Source organism: Neovison vison, chromosome 5, assembly GCF_020171115.1.
Source record: "Neovison vison isolate M4711 chromosome 5, ASM_NN_V1, whole genome shotgun sequence".
In the NCBI taxonomy this organism is placed as follows: Eukaryota; Metazoa; Chordata; class Mammalia; order Carnivora; family Mustelidae; genus Neogale; species Neogale vison.
The window spans coordinates 137,699,585-137,722,325 of NC_058095.1; positions in this window are offsets into that span (position 1 = coordinate 137,699,585).

Consider the following 22,741-nt stretch of genomic DNA (forward strand, 5'->3'; position numbering starts at 1 on the left):
TATCTAAACCCCACCATTTTTTTTTCATTTTTTAAATTTATTTTCAACATAACAGTATTCATTGTTTTTGTATCAACCCAGTGCTCCATGCAATCCGTGCCCTCTCTAATACCCACCACCTGGTACCCCAACCTCCCACCACCCCCACCACTTCAAATCCCTCAGAATGTTTTTCAGAGTCCATAGTCTCTCATGGTTCACCTCCCCTTCCAATTTCCCCCAACTCCCTTCTCCTAACTCCCCATGTCCTCCATGCTATTTGTTATACTCCACAAATAAGTGAAACCATATGATAATTGACTCTCTCTGCTTGACTTATTTCACTCAGCATAATCTCTTCCAGTCCAGTCCAAATTGCTACAAAAGTTGGGTATTCATCTTTTCTGATGGAGGCATAATACTCCATAGTGTATATGGACCACATTTTCCCACCATTTTAATGACATTGCACTTTGCTGCCTCTCTTCAGGCTCATTGGAATAATTTAAAAAATGGTTCTTACTTCATTCATGAAATGTTTGTTGTTGTTGTTTTTTAAAGATTTTATTTATTTATTTGACAGAGAGAGATCACAAGTAGGAAGAGAGGCAAGCAGAGAGAGAAGAGGAAGCAGGCTCCCTGCCGAGCAGAGAGCCCGACGCGGGGCTTGATCCCAGGACCCCGAGATCATGACCCGAACCGAAGGCAGAGGCTTCAACCCACTGAGCCACCCAGGTGCCCCTGATTTTTTTTTTTAAAGGAAATTTTCTGTTCATATATTTTTAGGGCGGCTCTTTTTGAGTAATTGTCAAGCACTGTGAATCTGTGGCTTTAACCCTATCTATAGAAAAATTATTAAAAAACAATCAAAACGATCACCTATAGTCACTTATATACCATTAACAATGTTGGGATATTGATTTTTATGAATATATTGCTATATGGACAGACTTCAGCTAAGCAGTATAAACAAAATGCATGGTTTAGCATCAAAATTTACTCATGGAGAGCCGAAAATGGCCTTAGGATGCTGGCAGGCACTGGGGAAATATAAAAGACATATAGTTTTTTTGCCCATTAGAATTTTATAACATAATTTAAATAGACTAGATATTCCCATGAAACAGTTGAGTGACAAGTTATGATTGTGAAAATTAAGTGAGATAAAAATTTAAAAATGCCACAACAACAAACCCTGAGCTTACAGGGCTTACATCACCAAGTGATGGCTGCGTTGGAAGACATGAGAGGAACTGTGGGCTGGAACTTCTAGAAGAGGAAGAGATGTGCAAAAAAAACATGGAGAAGAGAAGAAGAAAAACCCCAAACAGAGCCAGCAACTCATAGAAAAGCTTTGAATCAACACTTTTATTGAAAAAAGTAATATGGCAGGAGGCAGGGTGAGGAAGCTGTCTAATACTTGCCAGTGTATGTGGAAAAGTCTTTGAACTTCATAGACTGCTATTAACATGGCAGACTTGGCAGGTGAAACCACATGTGAAAAATAGCCCAAATTCAAACACTGAGACAATCTATGGGGCATTGTGTATTTTGGAGGTCTCTGAAGCCTCCAGGTGATATCAAAGAGCTTGTTATCCTGTCTTTCTTTAGATTAAAGCACATTTGGGGAAGCAACAAAGGAATGAGGGGGCGGAGTGTCCAATTTTATACTACTACCATCACTCTTTACCTTAATGCATTTCTGGCTCTTAGAAGTTCCTCCCAGCAATGAATTGGGCATGATTTTGAGTAATTTATGGGTGGAGCTTTTAGGATCTGCATTTCTGAATCAGGTGCTGGTGGCAGGGCAGTAGTACAGATCAGTAATACATTTTATATCGCGTTAGTAAATAATATGCTAATACTTTTGCAAATAGTGGTGTAGAGATAATGTTGCAACTTAGAAGGAACTAGCGGGAAATCAAAATTGTAGAAATTAGTTTCCTCATCTGTAAAATGAAGTGGTTGGAGAAGGTGATCGCCAAGGTCCCTTCTTGCTTTATTACAATGCTAAGATTCTTAGATTCTATTCTGTATATAAACAAGATCATTAATTTGAAGTCATGGTCTTTATTTTAAAACGTGTATTTTCACACATGCATATTTAAGATTTTTTTTCAGGTTCCTGTCATTTGTATTATGCTACTTCCTGAGTACAATTATTACTATGGCTCAACATTGGAATAATTTCAGTTTACCAGATGCTCTAGACTCTCTCATGATTAAATATGGTATATCAACATAAGATGGATTATTATTACCTGTGATTACTTTGGATGAATGAACAACACAGCACACATATTCTTAATCAGAATATAGACTTCACTAAATGGTTTTGACATCTTACTTCACCCTAATCCTATAGACATTCTGAATTAATAACTGCAATAAACATGGTCAACCTATTATATGGGTCAGTTACAAATGTAATGAATATATTGTAAAGCACATTCTAATGTTAAGATCTCAGTTCTCATCTGATTGGTATTCTCTTTCTCCTCTTTCCTGAAGTGAAGGAGATTTTAAATCCACTACCTAATACATATAATCAGAAAATCAGAATTTAAATATGTTGTACAGCATTTAATTTTATGTATTTCCATAGTAATTTTATTTCTCTCATTCTATGATTCCATAACAATAAGTAAAACACATTAAAAAACCAATAAGTATGATAAAATGTCAATTCCTGGTACTTATATAGAAGAAAATGAAAAATTGTTGGACAGAGAGTAAATGCTTTTCACCATCTGCCCTCAAGCAGGACTTTAAGCATCATTTTGTCTCATTTCCTCCACATTTCTCACTATGGCTTAACCGCAATGGATGTTCTTTGTGTGCAGTTTAAAATTGTACTTTTAATGATGTTTGGTCTCCATCTTTCTAAGATAATTCCCTTTTTTTTTTTGATGCTGTTGTACTTTATGTACATGCCTATGATTGCACTTACTGTTATTCAACACATTACAGCTAATTGGTAGCCAGTGCTTGATGCAGTCACAGGAACAGTCCTATTCAGTATTTCTCTGACTTTCCGCCAGATAACCAGCATGGAATCTCCATCATCCTCCAACACATCCAACTAATTTGGGGACCTCCAGAGTGATGTCTCATGTGTTATTATGGACACAGTCTTTATAGTTTTTGTATAAATGGAGGCACTGTCTTTTGATTTGTTACTCTGAATGACATCCTACTATTTGCTACCAAAGTAATATTATCTAGAATGAAAAAATCATAATTTAACATCATCTACATTTAAAATTCAAATTTTGGAACACCTGTAGAGAACAGCCACACTTCTTAGTATAACATTTAGGGCTCTCCATGACCTGGCCTTTAATTTTTAAATTTTTTCTCTGACTTTTACCCACCTTGAAATATATGCTTTAGAATATCTATCTATTTTTATCTTCTCCCACATAGCATCTGCTTCCATCTTTTGTGTTATTATTTACATTGTTTTCAGTACCCAAAATGCCCTTTCTACTCTTCATCAACTGCTTCCTTTCTTTCTGATTCTTTAAATTGTAGCACACATAAAACCGCCTCCAGGAAGTCTTATATGAGCTCAAGGACTCATATTTATTTATGTATTATTTATTTATTTATGTATTATTTATTTATTTATGCTAAATAAATACATAATAATAATAATAGTAATAACAGGAGGTAACATTTATTGGGCATTTAATTTGAGGCATTCTTCTAATGCTATACTTGGATTATTTCATCTAAACTTGATAACAGCCCTATCAGGTAAATATTGCTATTATTACCTAATAAGTAGAAGGGACGTAACAGCCTATTTTCATCCTGAAATGGCCCTAATCACATCTTAATAAAATGACCAATGTATGTGTCTGTCTTGTCCACCTCATTTTCTTCCTCAATTGAATTGCACGTTGGTGAGAAATATAATACTTGAATTCAGGAAAAAGCTCAAGACAGGGACATAAATTTAAGAATTGTGTATTGTAGGTGGTGATGGAAGCTAAGGATTTATTGAGATCACCCAACTAAAGCTTTTAGAGTGAAAAGTTAAAGAATTGAAGATGGCATAATGGAGATTTAAGAGGTATTCAGAGAAGCAGAAACCAAATCACAGGAAAGAAGAAAGAAAAGACAGAGTTAAGGGTGAGGAGAAATGTCACAAGTTTCAAAGAGGACAATTACAATAAAACAAGAACAACCAGCACAGAAAAAGGCTATAGAAATGTCAGTAATCCAAGTACTAAAAGAAACAATTGAAGAGAAGGAAGAATAAAATCATATATAAGTAATTACTTTCAAGCTATAGAGAAAAGTAAAGTAGTTGAAGGAGAGAGAGGTAATGGGAGTGAGGACTATTACTTAAAACAAACAAACAAACAAACAAAAACCAGGGTAGCCTCAATCAAAAGGTGACATTTACAAAAAGTCTTGAAGGAGAAAAGGAGCTAGCTGGAGCAAGAGCACTCCAGACTGTCCGAATAGCAAGTATAAAGGACCTGTGGTTGAAGGTCAATTAAGGTGTATTCTGCCTCTTTCCAGGTCTTATGAATCTGAAGTGCCTTTTCAAAGCCTCTCCGTTGTACCAGGTTTCAGCTGACCTAACTGTGATCCTCTGATATGCAAAAGAGAGGAGTAGGGAATTTGGGTAAATTGGAAGGGGAGGTGAACCATGAGAGACTATGGACTCTGAAAAACAGTCTGAGGGGTTTGAAGTGGCGGGGGGGTGGGAGGTTGGGGTACCAGGTGGTGGGTATTATAGAGGGCACGGCTTGCATTGGGTGTGGTGAAAAAATAATGAATACTGTTTTTCTGAAAATAAATAAATTGGAAAAAAAAAAAAAGACTCTTAACTTAACTAATCTTTACTTTGTCAGGTCCCTGAGTAACACAACGTCTGCCTCCAGAAGGGCAGGACCCAAGGAAGCCTGTAGTGTCCTCAGCATGCGCAGGATGGGGGCAGGAGCTGAAGGGAGGTGGGTAATGGTTGACATATTTTCTGAGGTCTAGTAATCTAATGAGAGAAAAACCTACACTTGGTCCCAATTCCCAGCTTATTCAAGGCCAAGAACACACAAATCAAAGAGGTTGTTACATGTGTCCTGGGTAGGGTCTCGGGTTTGGAAATATTTTCTGAAAGAGACGGAAAACACTCTGCTATTGCCTAAGTGTGAGGTGATTACACAGAAGGCTAAAGCCTGGAACCCACTGTTCATAATGCAAAGACTGCACAAATACAACAGAACTGCCATTTTACCTAATTCTGTTTCTGGAATCTTCAGTATAAAGTGAAGCTAGATGGCTAGCCAAATACCAGTGAGTTTGTTATAGTTTGGATAGTTATTCTGCAAACTGCATTGAAGTAAAGGGACCATTGTTTTGTCCTGCCTCAATGCAAATCCAAAAAGGATTCTTCCCCTAAGAACTGATCCTTTTCAGAGAAGATGTTCCAGAATCTGTATGATACCTTCTTTCTTTAGAAAGACTCTGAAAAACAATCTGAGGGGTTTGAAGTGGCGGGGGGTGGGAGGTTGGGGTACCAGGTGGTGGGTATTATAGAGGGCACGGATTGCATGGAGCACTGGGTGTGGTGAAAAAATAATGATACTGTTATGCTGAAAATAAATAAATGAAAAAAAAAAAAAAAGACTATTCTGGATCAGGTTCTGAATAGGACCTGAATGGAACCAGAATACGAGCTGTAGATGAAGAGGATGCGTTCTTTTACAACTTTAAGCCTCTTAAAGGGAATCTGCCCTTGGACAATGAGAACCTAGGGGGAAATGGAACAAAGGAGAATTTTGTTATGCAAGAGAGGGGTTTCCCCAATTGACATCTGGCTATGTATTTAGTATTTTTATGCTCCATAACTGAATGTTCAGTCTTGGGATAAGAAGTTTTATATGAATTTTAGAGCATCTGAAAATGAAAGTTAAATTTATATCACTTTTTCTCACAGTTCTTTTCTCTCACAAAGGATGTGACTTCATACTTTAATGTTATTACCTATACTGTTCTGGAAAATATCTGCATTGACTTTCTATTGTATTAAATTTAATTAATTATGAAATTTCTTAAGTGTCTTATGTCTACAATATTGCTGTAATGAATAAATTATATCATTAAAAAATTCAATTTAAGAAACAAATGGACAAGTAATAATTCATACTTTTTAATATCATTAGGTAACTGGCACATTGCGAATTACAGATATGCCCTCTAAAAAAATCAAGATACAACACACAATAGATCTAAAGGAGGGGTATTTGACACATTTATGGTGTGAAATGGTTTACCATAGTGTTTTGTGTGTTGGAAGAGCTGGTGGACAGGGTTTTTTTGTTTTTTAAGTTTTTATTTAAATCCAAGTGAATTGACATATAGTATAACATTAGTTGCTGGTGTGCAATACAGTGAGTCAACACTTTCCTATAACTCCCCGTGCTCATCGCAGTAAGTGCACTCCTTAATCCCCTTCACCTATTTCACCCATCCATCCTGGTAACCATCAGTTTGCTCTCTGCAGTCTTTTTCTTGGTTTGTATTTCTCTGACTGACTTATTTAAGTTCCACCCACATCATTGCAAATGACAAGACTTCATCCTTTCTTATAGCTGAGTAGTATTCCATTGTATGTATATACTACATCTTTATCCTCTCATCAGCTGATGGACATTTGGGCTGTTTCCATCATTTGGCTATTATAGACATTGCTGCTATAAACATCAGGGTGCATGAATCCCTTGTATATTACAATTACAGTTGAAACCTTGAGATCCAAATTAAGGTGGTATTGTTTTTTGTTTTTGTTTTTGTTTTTTTGTGTTTTGTTTTGTTTTGTTTTAAGATTTTATTTATTTATTTGACAGACAGAGATCACAAGTAGGCAGAGAGGCAGGCAGAGAGAGAGAGGAGGAGGAAGCAGGCTCCCTGGGGAGGAGAGAGCCTGATGCGGGGCTCGATCCCAGAACCCTGGGATCATGACCTGAGCTGAAGGCAGAGGCTTTAACCTACTGAGCCACCCAGGTGCCCCAGTATTGTTGTTTTTAATAGCTCACACTGCTTTTTAATTGGATATTTGTGAATATTCCAGTATTTTTCTATCAAAGTAGAAAAATGACTTTTAAAAAAGCATTAGATAGGTGTGAGTGAGAGAGGTAGGCAGGCAAAGATTGGAGTCAATACAAGGAAAGTGATAGAGTGAGGTGGCCTCCTGTCAAGGGCTCAAGGGACCCAGCCTCCAAGAGGAAGCCAGCTAAATAAGGCAGCAGCTTGGGGACCAATGTCTTTCAGAGGAGGATGATTCAATAGAACTACAAGTCTGCTGGGGTCAGGAGATTGACAACAATCATGGATATTGAGAAAATATGTACAACTATTGAGGAAAATATGGGCAGCTATTGAGGAGGCTGCATTTCTCATTTTGAGAGAAGGGAGTTACAAATATGAAAAAGAAAACTAACATGAACTCTATGGTATTAGGTTAGTGGAGGTATTGGTATGCAGTGATGTTTTCAATATACAGAGGTAGACATAGAAAAAACATCGATGAGCTTTTGTGCATGTGTGTGTATGTACACATATACATTGCCTGACTTTGTGCACTGAATGGACCTGAGAAAACCCTAGTAAAACCCTAGTGGCAAAGAGCAGTCATGGTACCCAGATCTTGGTTTCTAAACACCGTTCTTCAATGAAGGAACTATGGTCCTTGTATAAATGCCTGAATCCAGAGTGGGGATTGTGTAACATATCCTTAGCATCTTTCTGCGAAAGGAAGTAAAAAAGTAATCGAAGAATGATGATGGTATTTCTAACGCTTTCAAGGACTTCCACTGGGCAAATATGGGACAATTTAAGCATCAAAATTAGTAATGATAGTAATGGGTTATATTTCATCAAGTAAAAAAATCCATGATTTCACACTAAGGTAAATAAGCAAATGAAAGAACAAATAAATTAGGAAAAATTAAAATTATTTCTTATAGTAGAATACCACCCAAAAATATGGAAGGAAATGGTGGAATTAGAAAATGACCATCTGGCTAAAACTAGTGGGTGAGATTTGGATGAAGAATGACATATTTACTATAATTGCCTCCTCACACAGTACTTGTCACCAATAGAAAAATAGTAACTTGCTCAGTGGAGAAGCTAGGCAGAACCCATTCTACTCAAGTGATCAAAATTAGCATCACCAGTGATGGGACAGATGGACATTGTGTATCACCTGATGGACTGCAAGGAAGACAGTAGTGGATAACTTCTGTCATGTCTCTTCTTATCATGAGGAAAAGCCCCATGAACCAAGTTGAGAGACACTGATGTTCCATTCTTTGCTTCTGATGTGTCTAAATGTGTCTAATGTGTCTAAATTCTTACAAATGTATTTGTAAAATGTATACATTTTACAGATGTATTCACCCTACTTGGGATTCATTAACATTTTTAAACCTAACTTCGGTGTCTTTCTTTAATTTTGGAAAATTCTCAGTCGCTACTATTTTAAATTATTGCCTCAGCTCCTTTTTTTTTTTTTTTTAATGTTCCTTCATTTATTACATCTTCATTGAGATACAATTTATATACCATAAAGTTCATCCATCTGAAGTATTTAATTCAGTGGTTCCTAACATATTGCAGAGTTAGGCATCCATAACCATAACTCATTTTGAACTTTTTCAACACACAAAAAGAAACTTTGTACCTGTTAGTGGCATTCTCTATCCCCTTCACTCCACTCTCCACTCCCCCTCAGCCCGAGGCAACAAGTCATCTAGTTTCTGCCTCTGCAGATTTTCTTTTTCTGAACATTTCATATAAATGGTATCATATAATACATGAGCCTCTGTGAACTGCTTCTTTCAGTTGCTATAATGCTCACACTGTTCCTCCATGCTGTAGCATGTATCTGGACTTGGAACGTAAGATGTACTTGGAATGTACTTGGAATATGTAAGATTCCATTGTATAGTTATATCACATTTTATCTACCCACTGATTAGTTGATAGACATCTGCGTTGTCTTATTTGGCTACTGTGAATAATGCTGCTATGGACATTTGTGCACAAATTTTTGTGTGGGCTCATTTTGTGTTTTCATTTCTCTTGAGTAAGATATCTGGGAGTAGAATGGCTGGATGATACAATAAATCTAGATTTAACATTTGAAGAACTTCCAACTGGTTTCCAAAGTTTTACCTCCATGGCACTTATTCTACTAATGCCATGACATACATGCTAGTTTTGTCATTTGTTGGGATTTTTATCACTCTTCCACAGTATTGCTCTACTGAAAGACTGACTGAATCCTCATTACACGCAGACCTTCCACAACAAATATGTTCATTGAGTCTCTCTAACCTTTTTACACATTTATGTGAGGAAGAGTTTTGTCTATGGTTGCAACCTTAGAGCTCTTTGTATCTGCTTTCTTCTTGTTAAGGATATATTAAACTTTCAGTTCTTCTTCAAGCATTCCCCTTACAGTTTTCAGTCTAGTTGTATGGTTTTTTTAATTTCAATTTTAAATACATGTTTTATGACTTGGAGAATAGGCTGTCTTTACCATGTACTCAAGCATGCTGTCTAAAACTAGAAGTTTCACAGGTGTTGAATTTTGGTAGACAATAACTTTTCATTAGGAATCTCTAGATTTTGGTTTTCAGGAGTCTCAGATTCTGACTATATTTAAGGGGAGTCCCATTTCCCCACTTATATTACCCATTGGCTTCTCCTTAAACTCTCCTGGCCTCCCTTCACTTCCTCTGCCTCTGGGGAAGCATACTGACTTGCTGACAGGTAGAAGGTGCATTTCTTCTTCTCTTCTGCTTGGGAGTAAGTCCACACCCGGAGAGAATGACTTGTCTTCTTTAGATTGTAAATCTTATTTACTTTATGAAGTGGGGCCTGGCCAAGACCTGCATAGGGAAGAGGGGTGCTCTTTAGAGAACACTTCAGACACCTCAAAAGTATCTATGACTGATGGTATTTCTCTTTCAGATATCATTGACAGCACAAGTGTGACAGACAATCTGGTGTCTTAGACCTAAATATATTAGGTGATTATTTGAGATAACATCCATCTCTATAATTTAGTGGCATTCTCAAAAATTACAATTAGCTTTCATAGTGCCATAATTTATAACTCAGTGCCTAACTGACAATGAAATAGAATAAGTAATTGTTTCATGGATTGAATGATAGATGGACGGGTGACTATCATGGCATAAAAGCATTAAATGTCTGAGTTTTAAGCTGAATTCATTTTTCCTTAAAAAATCATTTACTGAAATTGGTTTCCTTATCTCAAAAATTAGGGTAAAAATTGTCTGCATCTCTACTCCACTGTTGACTGGATCTAACAAATGAAATATACTCTGAGAGCTTTGGAAAGATATACAAATGGATATGATGATGTTGTAGATTTCATTCAAATTCTGCTTTGATTTTGGAAAAAAAAATCACAACAAAAGGAAAACTTTAGACAAACCAATTATTTAATATCACTGTTACTTCACTGAGTAGAGTACAGCCTAAGAAGAAACAATAGCATCCAGAAAAGCTGTGTGTTTAGACACCATCTTGTTGTTTTTATTTATTGTTAATTCTCCTCGTGGGACCTGTTCTCTACACCGCTGCTGAACTGAATGCTAGACAAGCCATCTCTGTTACATGGTTTTATTTAAACAGAAGAGCAATATGGAGAAAGTTGCCTTTTAGGACTAACAATTGAAAGAACACCAACCTAGACTTTTATACACATCTTCATTTAGTTCTGGCAACAAAGTCTAAAAAGTTATTTCTCAGTTGAGACATGAAGAATTGAGGTTCAGAGACTTTAAGGAACTTTCCCAAGGTCACACAGAGATGCCAGTTTATAAACTAGCACAGCAGTCGCCTTTTGATTTTGGCAAATATCAATAAGGTGGCTGGAGGGGAAGGGGAGGAAAAGACCTATACACTTCTTCCTGGTCACCTCACTCGCAGGGACAAGTACACTGTGTAAAACCACTTCGGATCCCTGATAACCAAATGCTTGCTTCCACTGTTAGGTCTTGCCGACACAAGTTGTCCTCAGAGGAGAACTAAGAATGCCTTCCTTCTGTCCACTTGTCCAGCAGCAATCAGTCCTAGTAGCATCTTTTCTACCATAAGACCATTTTTCCCTGATTTCCAAAGAAAGCCCTCCCTAGCCTGACTTGGAGAGTCTCTGGTATGTTTTCTTTTTTTAAAAATACACTCAAATGTCCAGACAGATCCCCACAGAACCTGCAGAACAGACCCTCCTGGAGTTCAGAAGTCAGTCAGATCTCCAGGCTTCTTTTCAGACTGAGCAAATAATGAATCTCTGCCTAATTTCGATTAGCCCCGATGGCACCCATCCATGTGGATGATTGGATGGGAGGAAAGATAGTCTGTGATCTGCTGCCAGGAGCGTCACGCTGCTCAAATAATGTTTCTTTCTTACAGTCTCAGTGCAAAAAAAAAAAAAAAAAAAGAAAGAAAAAAAAAAAAAAAACCATACAAAGAAGCCCTAATGTTAGTTAACTCTTTCGGAGGCGTTTAAATGATTCAACAATTTCATGAGAAACAAAGTAATTCTGACATAGAAATGGTCAACTTTTTTGAGAGCCACTGGTGATGGAAAAAATCTGAGGGACTTCTCGTCCAGAGGAATACACTTCAGCATAAGGGCAAGAAAATGTTGGATCCTCCCTGCATAACCCCTTCCTGCCCTCTTTCCCATCCCCTACCCACCCACCCCCCCACACACACAAGAAAGAAGGCGCAGTAACTGCCGTGTGCAGCCCTCCTCATTTTCTCTGTAGCAGCAAGCACTGCAGTGAGCTGGAAGTCTCATATTCACAAGGCAAACAAAGCATCATTTTTTAATGACTCTTCTGAATACATTTTTGCAGCAGCTTCCCTAGACCTGCTTGTCATAATGGTTTCTTCAAACGCTTTTTAAAGCCTGTGGTGTTCAAGGCCCTAGCCTTCCCCCTCTCTTGCTTGTTTTTTATGTGTCACACTTGTCAACTAAAATAGAGCACCTAGCCTTTGTTTCAAGATGGTGCCTGATCAATATCATCAATTCGACTCACTCCCTCTCCCTCTCTCTCTCTCTCTCCCTCTCTCTCACGCACTCTCTCTCTCTCTACAGCTGTATCCATTTCCTCCTGGCAAAAAGGGACTTTATGAATAAATGATACTGAAATGCTGAGGGTTCAGATACTAAATAATGAATTTCACCACCAAAAACACAACAACTTCTCCAATCATAAAATACCGCTCCTTCCATATTGATTGTGCTTTGGCAACTAGATGCAGGGCTAAGCTTCACTCTGCAAGGTGTTTAAAAAGAAAAACAGGTTTACCCAGGATTTATCATGTATGGAAAAATGTAATCTCTAAGTAGGCTGTCTGCTAATGTCTGGCATAATGTTTCTTCATAATGGTTAACCCTTTTTCAGGGAGTGGAATTATGCAAACAGTGCCTCTCTCTAGCTGGGAACTTTGCTTCATGGGACATTACAGTAAGTGTGTCATCTGTTCTGTGCTCTTGTGCGGGTACTAGCTTATAATGATAATGCAAATCTCCTTTTATTTATTTTTTAAACCTGCTGTGTGCAGGGAATAGAGCATCCTGCAGCAGGACAGGGAGTAGGTTAGAGTACCTGCCTTGCCTGTTCCTTCTCACAATGCTGGGTGCTGGGTGCGCGGCTCACTCACTGTTGCATGTAGTGGGTCAAGGTTTGGGAGCATTTGTTGTCTGCTCAAATGTGACTTGCTTTCCTATTTCCCTCATGAATGGTCTCTGCTGGCGTATTTCTGATGTGCAAAGAATGCCAGTATCCGCTATCTGAGAGATGACTGGGGTCAGAGAGGGTAGATTCTTGGCATGTGATTGGCAAAAACTGCCTTCTCTCAAGTTGTAGGCTAACTTTTTTGACTGAAATGTTCTGTGTCTGCCTATAAATTTGCCTTACTGCCTATTAATGTCAGAGAAGCTTCATTTTTAATTAGGTAGAAACGAGTAGACTTTGTTTTATGGGGAACGCGCTGCATTCCAACTACATGATATTTTGATATATACTTTGTGCAGTATAGGTTATCAGATGATGTCAGTCATATGAAAGAAGCCAAGTAAGTTTTGAGCATTATCTGTGCTGTGTTTATTTCATGAAATTGTAGTTAAGCTGGATTGCTGTAAAGGATTTTAAAGTCGAAAAGTGTCAATGTAGTTTTTTCTTTCCTTCTTTCTTTCTTTTTTGGACATCCCTTTGCTTGTAAGAAAAATAATCTGCTTCTCTTTTTTAATTGTCAGGGGACAATAACAAGTGTTTGCTCATTTACCTGTATGCTAAATGTATGCTAAAATAAAGCACATATTTCCATTTTATATTTTTTAAACTTAATTTAAGGGAAAAAATACGGGCATTAATTTAGAGCTACTGATGCAATGAAATGGAGGGAATATATTTGAGCTATTAGCCATTTCAATCTCCTGCCCACAAATAATTGATGAGTTTCTATTAAAGATTGACAAGCTAGCAGAGTGCAACGCATTTTTACTAGAAAATGCAGCATGGGCAGTGAATATGCATTATTCCTTTTATTCTATTGCTTCACATTAATAGTTCTGGAATTAAGCTTTATGTTTCTATAGACCTATTGATTAGCATTTAGCTGGAGATGTACATGTGCCTGGGCAGGGTTCCCTCCCTCTCTGTAATAATAATTTGAAATCCCTCGGCCATTATTCACAGTCTGTTTTCATGTTAGTATTTCAAATACATGAGATTTTCATTTGCCTCCTTAGGACTGGGAAAGGATTTAGTGCTATGTTGAAAAACCTTAACTTGCTTTCCTGACAATTAGGGCACCAGGTAATATCACTGAGGGACTCATCAGGACATATGACTGGTAGAGTATCTCCTCAGGGTCCCAGCTCTGGAAGTCAATTTCAGTTGTCAGCGTCAATGAAGGGTGTGTCTTGCTTTATAGACTGTGTTTTATGTGTCTTGAGCCTAAACTTGCTTTAAAAGAATAAAACGGAGATCAGATACACATTCTTTACATACTTTGTTTTTAATTCATGAAGCAAAACATGTATTGGAAGGAGAAAAATATTATAGACTTTAAACTACCATTCAGGATGTGTTGGATAGTCTCTGTAGGTTTGCTAACCATCCGCTCGCAGTTCACTGGGACGTCCTGTACAAATTCATTTGATAAGATTTGACTTTTTTAGTGTTGTTGTTTTTAACTGCCTTCTCCTAGCTTCTTTATCTTGCTTGTCGCCCTGTTTTGAGAGCAAGGATTATCAGCAGCATCCCTCTGAGAAGTGATAAAAGATGTTTCTTAATGGGACAAAAAGTGCTCACTGTATTTTAACTAACAGCTTTCCTTAACTAAATATACAGTCAGTTCATTCTTCTAACTTTCCTTATCGTGGGCACCTACTGAATCTTCCCATGAAATGCTGCAGGAGATCCACACTCACAGAATCACCGGAAAGAAATTGGAAACACACTTAATTTGCACCTCATTTAACTTGGGCGACCACATTATAGGTCCACGGTGACAGTGGGACAATTGGCATGATTTTTCCACGGAACGTGTTTTTTTAATAAAATTGTGGTAGACACCTCATTTCACCTAGGGCAGTACTCTGCTGTGTTTGCTCTCTTAGGAAATCCTATACGGACGACATCCAGTGTGCTGGCTGACACACTCACGTAATGTAAGGACAGATTCGATAACATGCATGTTTCTTTGTAAACTAACCAACTACGCGAATATAACAAGGGCTCAACTCAAATCAAAAGTTCCCAGACCTGAAAAAACTCTAACATCGAATTCTGAATCTGGGTACATTTGTTTTCTTTTTTTTAAGATACAGAGAGTTGTGTTTTGTGATCTGTGACCTTTTTACTTGAACTCCATTCTGTCTGTTGATTTTTGTGGCCATTTTGAAGAACCAAAATCAATCTGACGCCCATCTTTAATGAAAATGAATGACACACCACACCATAAAAAAAAAAAATTCTAGAAATCTCAAAAGCATCTTCTGCCTTTTATTTTTAGTATACAGCTAAATAGAGTATGTGGCAAATGGCATTAAGACTGCATTTAAATTTTTTGGTGCCCATCTGATTTTCTTTGGTATTTATGAATATTTTTTTCAATAGAAGAATAAATAGGTGAAAATAGTTCACCACCATATGATTTGTTTTATCCCTAGGCATTGCCTGAGGTTACTGGAACATCCCTGGTTTTCAGTATCGAAAAGTGAAATGCACAACAATGAAAATTTTATTAAAATGTATGTTAACCCATTACTGTATGTTCATTTTCAATTCTTTATAAGAAATCATGATGTATCATTTTGTGTGTGTCATTCTTTTAAAAAAAGAGATGAGTCAAGTAAAGGAGCAAATTTAATGGGGGAATTTTATGGGAAACATTATACAAATGGCAGTGTGTGTGATTCCCATTATTAAAATAATTTGTCATTCGATGAGAAAAAGGTATAAATTTCAAGAAAGAGTCTTCTTTAGTTATCTGCCCTTTTTTAATGACAGTGGCTTTTGTGCAGTAAAGACAGACACGTTCTCAGGCAAAGCCCATTTCAGGCCAGAATTTCTGAAAGCCCTATTAATGTTTCATGCTAATCAAGGAGAGTGGGAAATAGAGCTGACAGGTGCTTTCTACTCTGCTTATTCCTGTCTTCCTGCATTAGACATTACTAGCTAAAAAAGGGCCAATGGGGTTCTTTTCCAATGCATATACTAAGAAGGGCAAAAATAAAATGAGTCTAGGCTTAAGTTTCCTGTTGTTCTCCATCTTGGATGAGCTGATAACATTCTTGGTCATATGAGTGCATTGATTATTAATAAATCTGTTTTACTCTAAACTGTAAACCTCAAAAGGGATCTCTAGTTTGGACCCAGCATTCCAGTACAGACAGCCATGCTCTTTGTGAACCTATAGAAGTCCCATCCAGACTTTCCATATTAAAATATTGCATCTATAAGTAATTTGAGCTTTTTGCCTATGTCTGGTATCTTTAATGGAAATATCATAGATGGATGGTATAAATTCAATTGCCATCATAGGACATAATTCAGATTGGAATAAATACACTTTCTCTTTTCTTCACTAGAATGCTTACATATAACCACACATGTGAATGCTTAAAGCCAAAATGAATACATTCAATCACATCTAGTCCAAGAAATAATATGTTGGTTGTGAGTTGTTTTTATTTTGTTGATATATATATGATTTTAACATGATTGGATCAGCTAATTTGTGTATAAGCTCTATTATTAAATACATTTTATATTAAATAAAATCAAAGTACCTTGTTTACTCTTGTAGGAAAACTTTCATTTATCCTAACGATTATATGTTTAAAAATGATATCTTGGCATGACTGACTTTTTCACATCTTTTATTCATAGAAAAACTCTTTTTTTTTTTTCTTTAAGTGCATTTAGACATGCCAAGGACTATAACCTTCAACTTTAGTTACTGAGAGCCTGCCGTTTTCTGACACCTGGTGTGTCTATCTTAGGAAGGTGGAAGGTGACATATGGTACCTTTGGGATGGAATAAAATATTACTGTGTGAAGTTTTTGAGTAGCAAGGGTGAGGTCACAAAAATATGCTGATAGAAGAACAAAGTATAGTTATCCATAATTGAGAGATATAGAAATAGTTAAATTATTTTACCTCTACTTAACAATGGAAACCCTTTCACGGTGAGTTGCCCAAGAAAAATTAGAAAGATGTAAGTTTAGAAAGTATCATAAAGGCCTATAACAAGTATATATATAAAACCAGAGAAATTATTTTAGGTTATGGAGCTTATCAGCATACCAGAACTGGATTCTTTTTAAAACTTTCTTGTCCCTGAATGGGAAATACTTTCTGGCTTTTTCTACACACCAAGGCTAGAGTACAATATAGAAATAAAATAAACTTGTCTGAAAGGAGTAATGAAAGTCAGTTCTCTATTCTCAGCTTTATCAGATAATAGGAGGACTTGACTAGATTTTGCAGTTAGTCTTAACTAAAAGAAAAGAATTTCGTATAAAAAGCTTGGAATTCCTGAATTAAAAGAAGTACATCTTGATGCAATAGTATTGACACTCAAATAGTTTATTCAAGGCAATTTTTGTTAACTGGAGAGATAGACCCTTTAAGATCTGATGAATGCTATAGGCTCTCTTGAAAAGCTCAGAAGTACTAAAAATTTGGTATACACAGTAAAAGGTGTGGTCCATGGGCCACTTAACACCTATCTATGAAGCTCCAGGAACTATAGGTTAAAAATGTCTTTATTTTCATGCACCTGGTTAGTACTGAGAACATAATTTGGCCCAAACTCACCTTGGATAGCTGCTTCCCCCCACCCCTCCTTTGGACTAAAGGCAAATAAAGCCTTAAGGAGCATGGGGCTTCAGCCCTTTCTCTTTGATCATACCTGGTCACTTGTTCATGGTCTATCCACCTAAAGATGGCAGTCAAGGGAATTGTTTCTTCTTCAAGAACAGGGCCCTCATGCAATGCATACGTAACTTAGTTCTATGAAGAACAATACAAAAAACCCTGGACATTTAAAATTTATTTGTTTCTCTAATGGAAACTTGTATCTCCTGGAACTTTAGTCCTTTGCTGTACTTGAACCACATAGAACTTCATCTCCTTGAGGTTACTCTAAGGGGATTTATCCTTGGCTAGCCCCTACATGGTGGAAGAGGCCACAATGCAAAGTTGTTTCGGATGATGAGCTTGCCAACATCAAAGATAACTTTTATCAGTTTCCTTGAAGATTATTACAATAATAAAAGAAGGAAAATATAAAGAGACATTTGGCTACCAATAGATATTTTCCTACAAAACTGATCTTTGGTTTTACTTCTGAGTCACACTGTCTGTGTCTATAATGCTCCAATATTGCCACTCCTCTTGAGACTGCTGGTTTCATTTCCTAATTGTTGTCCCTGTCCTTCCTCAGTACAATGCCTGTCACATAGCAAATACCCAACAAAGACACAGAATGAGTGAGTGAATGAAGGAAAAGTGGTTCCACAACTGAAAAGGTCATCTCAGTGGATAAGGGAAATCTATCCACTGAGGCAACAAAATAAAGATACCTAAGTTGACCTCCAAAAGTTATCATAGACTATTAACTATTAACTAATAGTTATCATAGACTCCATTTGCTTTTTTTAAAAAAATTATTTATTTGACAGAGAAGTAGGCAGAGAGAGAAAGGGGGAAGCAGGCTCCCTGCTGAGCAGAGAGCCTGTTGTGGGGCTCGATCCCAGGGTCCTGGGATCATGACCTGAGTCGAAGGCAGAGGCTTTAACCCACTGAGCCACCCAGGCACCCCTAATACCCACTTGCTTTAAGCAGGTATGAAATTTGCAAAACATTAAAGCAGACTTGCTTTGACTTTTGCTCTATTTCCTCCTTCAGTGTATTTCTTTTAGTTTCCAAATATTCGATTACTACTCCATCAGAGGTTGATGGTTGATGAGCATATAGGCATACACACGTGTATATATATATATGTGTGTGTGTGTTTGTGTGTGTGTGTGTATGCATATATATAAAATTTACCTCTGACAAAACTTTGTTGATAATGTGTACTAGCCAGGTGATTTTTAAATCCTAACCGCCAAAAACACTTGAATTATAAAGATAAATATGACCCTTTCTAAATAGTTTCTCAAAATGTACAGCAAAATTAACTGTTTTGTTTTATCACATGTAAGCAAATATATAGTTCCTATTCATTAATTTACATATATAATATACATTATTATATATAATATAACCTATAAGATTTCATAATTCCAAAGCCGTTGTCCCTTGACCCAAATATGTAACTGGGATCAGCTAATGGGCAGCATTAGACAGCAATATTCAACCTGATTTTCCTCTTCTATTCTGGACTATCTTCAGTTCTATCTTTATCATGTTTTTGTCCATGGAGGACAGAAACCATCCTACAACATACTGGCTTCTCCATTCAAATTTGGCATATATAGTAAGTTTTGCATCTTTTCTATTCCTGGAGATCTAGAAGTGTCACGTTACCTTGACTTTACAGTAAATGATTAAAAAAAAAAAGACAGGCATAAAATAAATAGTTTTAAAAATGACATGGATTTTAATCAGAGTTAGATATGTAACAGCTAATTGCAAAATGGCTCCTGGCACAGGAATGTAGTCAAGTCTCTAGTGGATAAGGTTTATCAATATTTCTAACCTTAAGAATCTGATTTCTCTGTCTTTTCTTAGCAAATGTAAAACAAATGCATTCCCTCTGACAGTCTATATTTTAAAGCTCTGTTGTTTGAAAGGTAGGGAGGAAAAGTGAGTTAATTTTAGCGGTTTCACCCCTATCACATACCTGTCAATTTTTAGAAAAGGAAAGCCATTTCCAGAGCATTACTGTCATTTCTAAACCAACTAAGCACAGTCTCCTAGCAGCACAGAGTCCCCTGATAAGGACAAATAGATACATAAAGACAAGCATTAAGATTGCAATGTCACACCCCAGAAGCTATTTCCATGTAGTTTCTCAATATGGGAGAAAAATACCTCAATCTGGTTGTCAGGTACGTATCAGAGACTATAAATGCATTCTGGGCAACTCTAGGCAAATCCAGAAGCAATGACAAGCACATCTGTGATAAAGAATCAGTTCCCAGCAAGTATAAGCTCCACTGATGTTAGAGCTCAGGGTACAGGCCATCTCCAAGTGAACTGCACAGTGAGAGGTCTCTCTCTCACCACCAGAATGCCTGACAATGCACAGACTACCTTGTCCTGGGCCATGGGCCACGTGACCAAAGGAAGGGGGTCTATCATTTCATAACTGGCCACTAAGACAAATCTCAACCTGAACGAGCCTATACAGTATGTTCTTCTCAGGCAGGACTGCAGTCAATGTAAAAGTAATTTAGGTACTGGATCAGGAAGCAGATTCTCTGATGGGTTCCCAGTTGGGATAGTTGGGCTTAATGTCCTATGGTCCCTTCTCCCACTCATAGCTGAAAAACACATGTCCATGGGGAGAACAGCAGAGCTGAACTGACACACAAAGATCTGTGCCCCTTTTCAGGTTCAACTCTAGTTGTCAGATTCATACAGACAGTGTATTAGCTCTTATAGACCAGGGCATCAGCATATTTGATATTCGTAGTTGAAAGGAGATCAGAGGAATACAATGGAAAATGTAGTGGCCAATGCATTAGAAAAAAGGTAAACCTGGAAAGTAATCTTAAGATGTCTATTTAAGGCACTCAAATCTGTGAAACTGTTTAAGTAACTGTAATAAATCATTAATGAGTGAGCAGTTAAACACTGTTTAATCATTAATTAACCATGTATTAACAGTAGAAAATATTAGTAATTCATTCTTAATGCACCTAATGATAACTACAATATTAAGTGGTTGTGGAGTCATGTAATTAATTAACTATTTAACTTATTTTCTAATTAAGTTTTAATATAGTTATAATTCAGTTATTAGAATTTTGCTTCTATTAATCACCTAAATAGCATGATGGTTTACATGATTTTTCAACCTAACCTTACTATCCTCTTATTTTGTTTGTTATTAAAGTGCTGTTATATATAAATGTAAGTTTATTTAAACAGTAAAATAGTCCCAAGATGCAATCTGCCACAGCTTTCATATAACCTGTTCATTTTTATACATACATAAAAGCATTTTATTTTTCATTTCCAAGTAACTAAAGAGATCTTTAATCTAGGCTTGGCTTTGATTTGATTGAAGACAACTGTAGAATTTTTAGATGAGTGGTTTTTCTAAGATAATTGTCATATAAATGTTATTCCCCTTGGAATATAAAAGATACTTAAAGGGGATTTTGCATGTTTCAACTAAAGCTTTCAGCTAATACTTTGCTCTATCTGTCTCCAAAAAGTGGCTAGCTCAACCATTTTTTATTATAATGTAACAATACATAAAAATGAAGATACAAAGTTTAATTTTTATACATTTGACATCAGACATATTGGTACAAAATTTCATCCCCCAAAATCAAATCTCATCCTATCTAGCACTGTGATAAATTTCTTTCAAAGGAGTTTATTTGAGTTCACTAGGAAGTAATCCAGGATAAATAAAATATTACTGCATAAACTAAGAGAGGAAGAATAAATTGTGGGTTTAATATTATTTCCTTCTTGTAGTTAATATTATAACAATGATTCTTAATAATTATATTTGTGCAAAACAAAATATATTAAGTTGGTTGTATGTCAGAAATCTGAGACAATTGACTATCTACTTTAGAGTCATAGACCTTAGTTTACATTTCAATAAAAATAGATTAGCATCCTTAATCAAAAGTTTGCAGAAAATAAATATTTTAGTTGACCATTTGAACAGTGGAAATGTTTGCAATCAGTACTCTTGTCTTGGTCCTAAGTCAGTTGTAAATGGGGAATAAGTAAGAATGGAAGCAAATCTGAGCTACTTAAAGTTAATCATTGGGTATTTAAAGGTACTGAAGGTGAAGGACTATATTTACAGAGCATCAATTTCCATCACAAAGGGATGGCCCTGTGGCCTCTGTCACACTTGTCAGTCAATCTCTACCATTGTCAAATCAAGTGGTAAGCAGGGGAACATAGACTAGAGGGTAAAACACTGAATTTGTCTATCCTAACAAGACTGCACTGGGCTTAATGACTACGAAGTGTATGACAAAACAAAACAAAACAAAACAAAAAAACTGTCATAAAGACAATGCTGCTGTTGGCCTATCAAAAATGTATTTATCCCTCTTCAAAATTTAGTTTTATATATGAATCTGCATAAATTAGTTGACTTTAATAAAAGCTATTTTGAGGAAAATGTGAAAAAGGAAAGAAATACTTATAATAGTTGAACTGTTTCATTGTGGGGACAAGGGGAACACCTGACTAGGGCAAAAATAGTTTAAAACTGTTTCTTAGGAAGTTAAATTACCATTCATGGTTTCAGAAAATAATTATAGTGGTTCAGCAATGCCATGATATGAGTGAAGTATTCTTGGTTTTATGGAATGAGAGCTCTTCATATGATGTGTTTTTTTCCAAAGTTGGTAATCTTTACTATTAGTTATTTTTAACCAGGTCATTAATGGTGGAAGCATAATGCTGATGAGGCCAAAGGTACAGCTACAATCTCTGAGCAGGACAAGTAGGCTTACACAGAGGAAAACTCTATGACCAGACAACTGAGTGGACCCCTTTCCCTGAACAGTCTTGTCATTGACCCTAAGAAGAGTAAGGATCTTAAATGCTAACTCTAAGAGTAACCATCACTGGGCAGCCAGTTCTCGATGCATGCCCAAGATTTGGACAGCAGGTTCAGCCTCTGCAAGAGTCCGATGACCTAAATAGTGACTAAAGTCTTCCTAAATTAAGAAGTGGGCAGAACAAGCCTACTTGACTTAAGCATTCCAGTTATCCAAACTCTCTGCTTGGGTCATATGACAAAACCAGGGAGTTTTGCAAATCATTACAGGTATTAAATGACTTTTACGTATTAGGAATACTGACTCCACAGAAAGAACAATAGAAAGGCATTTGCTTTGGATGACAAGTTACAGGAAAATAATACAGTTGTAATATTTAGTGCAGACTTTTCATGTTAGCACTAAACTGAATTCCTTGAAGCTCAGCTCATTGCTGTTTTCATCTTAGATTCTCCAGAGCTTGCCACATTGCTTAC